This window comes from Leptodactylus fuscus, chromosome 8 (genome assembly GCF_031893055.1).
Source record: "Leptodactylus fuscus isolate aLepFus1 chromosome 8, aLepFus1.hap2, whole genome shotgun sequence".
NCBI lineage: Eukaryota > Metazoa > Chordata > Amphibia > Anura > Leptodactylidae > Leptodactylus > Leptodactylus fuscus.
This window is the reverse complement of record NC_134272.1, coordinates 2424957-2429201: the sequence shown is the minus strand read 5'-3', so window position 1 is coordinate 2429201 and position 4245 is coordinate 2424957.

Below are 4245 nucleotides of genomic sequence, written 5' to 3'. Positions count from 1 at the left end.
TTTCATGCTGCAATGCTTCTGTCATTACTCTCTTATATTTATAGGATTTTATCGGGAACGCTAAAGATAATGATGGATAACCAATGGCTTAGGGCAGAAAACACTACTGATATTACCCCTCTGCTGACCCAGATCATTACTACCCTGTTTCCCCGAAAATAATACAGTGTCTTATATAAAATGTTTGTATTAAAGATATGCTATGTCTTATTTTCAGGGGATGTCTTATTTTATTTTTGTGTGATGCTGCCACCACTGCGCTACACTGAGATGTGCTTGCTGCACAAAGACTGTATGAAGAAAAACATTGCAGCCGGCTGAACGCTTTGTGTGGTGCTCCGAGTGTGCAGGAAAGCAGGCTGCTGCCGCTGCTGTGATACCGTACGTTGTGTCCACTGCTGGAACAGTGCATACAATGTATCGCAGTGGCGTCAGTGCACAGTGTTCAGCCGGCTGCAATGTTTTTTTTCATACAACCTTTGCACGGAAAGATTATTATTATTGGGGGATGTCTTACTTTTGGGGGGTGCTTTATATTAGGCAATTCAACAAAACCTCAGCTATGTCTTACTTTTGGGGGATGACTTATTTTTGGGGAAACAGGGTATGGGCCTCCTGACATTTATTTAGTGAATATTCATGTCATTTGCAGGACAATTTTGTAGCCAACAACCTTAAACCAGGAGTGTAAGGTAAAGTTGATATTCCTTGCAGTCTCTTTAGACCCCATATAAGTGAGATCATATTCATGGGCCTCTCCGCCATGTTCTCCAGACTCCGGGTCACTGTTGAGGCCAGTGATTGGGCTTCTTTGGTCATGACTTACACTATGACATCATAGCATGATGTCATCAACACCCCCTCACGTGACCACTGATGCCCTGTGAAGATGGCACATACACCATGAAGGAGACTGAAACCCTTGAGAAAGCCATAGCTTTTCTTGGACCCTAAACTAGACAGCAAAATGGCGGCCAGCTGGGCATGGTGTGCATGGCGCCTAATGAGCCTTAGTGGAAGGAAAAGGGAGGATCTGGGCCTTGTCGGGGGCTCAGAGATTCTGTGGGTCAACTTGGCTGCAAATAATCTTTCATTCTGAATCAAAATGTTGTCAGCGTTACAAGAAGTTTCCAAGGAAAACCAAGAATTCTCACGTGACTATATGTATATATATATATATGTTCACTCTCCATGTGTTACAGTCCTGATAATACGCCTAGCATAGGTATATACCGTATATATATAATCACCTATTTCTGTTTGGTCTGACCAGACACTTCTTTCATTTGCAGGTGATGTAGACAAAGCTTCTATAATTATATAGTACAGGAATACAATATCCGAGCAAGGGAAAGACTATAAGACTATTACCTTCCATGTATACAGCAACATGTCAGAAATGACACCTTTAATATCCCTAAAATCCTTTCCAGTTACTGTCAGATACCATCATTTAGACTTTACAAGTGACAAATGCTGCACGACTTCTCCCTACAATTACCTGTAATGCGTCTTCCCACCTCCTCGGCTGGGTGTGGGGGAGGGGAGCTAAAGTGGTGTCAGCTGTGAAATCTGCTCAGTGAGGTTGTCATTGTTCTTATCCCACATTGTACCTGAATCGGCCATTGGTCCTGCTGTCCTCACAAGGATCTGCGCTCACTACTACAGGCACATACTAGGCTCACTTGTCTTTGGAAGCCATCTGGCTCTGTTCTGGTAGTCGCACTGCATAGACTCGTGGCCAAAATGGCTGCAAAAGAACTGTGGATAGAAGACTCGATCACCCGGCGATGCCTCCCTTATATATTCCCTGCTTGTTATGACCTATACGGCGTCCGGCTGCAGCTCGTTGCACAAGCAATAAGTTCTATACGTTTGGTTAGGACCATCCATCACGCCACCCCCTTCCCAGAATGTAATACACTGAAGCAGCAAACACAGTTAGGGCTTGTTCACACTGATTCTAGATTTGAGAGACGGATTCTACAGGCCTGAATCTGCCTTCTGTTCAATAGGAGAGAGAGACCAAATCAGGGTGCTGAAAGGTACTCTGCCCGAAAATGGTCGACCAGAGGATCCTACAATGGGCTCCAATAGGATGGTGGTCCTGCGGATGTCACCTAATGACCTGCTGTGGTGTTTCCTTAGGGTCGGACCCCAGGAATCAATTTATCTGATGGGCTCAGGAGCCTCCGTCTGACACTGGATACGGACTGCTCACAATGCAGCAGATGTAGCACAGAACCCCTGTCCTAGTAGTGGGACACAAAGTCTTACAAAGCCGGCGTCTTCTTATGTATCAGCCAAAAAGATCCTCAACACAACTGTTCCCTCTGCACCCGATATAATGGCTCCACCGCTCATAACTACTGGCCCTAGGATGTGCCCGGCAGTCATCCCTCTAAGCAGGTCCTACCCGTAGTACTGACCAGATCCCAGTGATCCAGACACTGATGTAACACTGATGTAACCAGATCTTCTTAGGGGGCGTTCACACTACCGTCAGTGTCCGACAGGTAGTGTCCGCTGCTAGTGTGCGTTCAAAATCTGGCGCGGACACTGGCTGTGTCTGTGATACTTGTCATTCACTTAAATGGCGATCGGGTGTGTTCTTTTGCACTCCGTGCCCTTCCTTCCCTGTCCGCTTGTAAAGATGTCCGACTTCTCAAGGGGACAGAAAAAACCTACATGTCGGGTGTTATTGTTATTATACGCCGCGCACAGTTATTATACGCCGGACATAGTTATTATACACCGCACAGTTGTTATACGCCGCACACAGTTATTATACACTGCACACAGTTATACACCGCACACAGTTATTATACACTGCAAAGTTATTATACGCCGCACACAGTTATACACCGCACAGTTATTATATGCCGCACACAGGTTCAGTAGATGAATTCTGATTCCAATTGAATACATTTTCACATATGAGAGCTATTCATGAATATGTTCAGTAAATCCTGTAATAAATAATACCAGCGGCGGGTTCGGCGCCTTCTACATTAAAGCTTATTTAACATGTATTTATTTGCAGGCCTGAGAACAAGGAGAATAAATGGATTTAATGGGGTTTCTGAATTATTAATATAGCTTGTGTTTACTAACAGTGCTCGAGTTGTCACTTGTGTCAAATAGCAGCGATCCCTTAAGGGACGTCATTTAGATGATTTATTTAGGTCTATCACAAAGACGACATGAATGACTTTATATGTGCGGAGGAAAAGTGGAGACAATGAAGTGCTGCTGATATTGGGGAAAGAAGATACGTGTTATGGATACAATGTCACTGTATTATAGAAATGTTTCATCTTCTATCCAGCCATCTCCAGGGCTTTGCATCCTTTAATACTTACCCCAATGACACATTTGGCAATTCCTCTTTTCCCACCACTATTCCCATGCTATAGGTGCTGTTAGTTTTGGTGCCTGATATGATAACTAGACTCTCTGATGTCAAATGGGTGTTGTCAGGTAGGAGCAGACAAGGGGGCGTGACTCTGAGCTCTGACAATATCATAGTATACAAACACAATATACAACATATAGAAACACAATATTTAAAGTATAGAAGCACAATATATACAAAGTATACAAGCACAATGTACAAAGTATACAAAAACAATATACAAACATAATATGCAATTAATACAAACACAATATACAAAGTACAAACAAAATATACAACATATACATACAGAATATACAATGTATACAAATATAATATACAAAGTATAGAAACAAGTAGAATTAAAAAAAAGTATAGAAAGAAACAATTCTAGAAATGTAAAGAGTGAATATAAAGGAAGTGTCTTTGTAGATTATTGTTCTGTCCTTCCACCAAGGTTTCCCGGGCGTGCAGAGCTATTTGCTGTATCGAGTATTCCTTGTATTTGACATAACAACAGATGAAATTATCACCAGGCATATAATGGATCTGGGGAGGACAGGAGGAATAAAGACAAACTAAATTTGCAATTTGAATAGAAACATAAGAGAGATAATAACTTCTGGTCCCTGGAAACCTGTCCCCAATATGTAAGCCCCTCACAATGTGCACAGTCTGATCTTCTCCTGCTATATTACTGCTGTAGTGACTTCCTTAAGTGATAGCGGGTTAGTTTACAGACTGCAGAATATCGTCTGTACAAGGCTCTACCCAGGAGGAAAACAATTGTATGTAATTGCTTGGAGATGGACACTGCAGGAGGCTATAATGGGGCAGAATATATTACATCT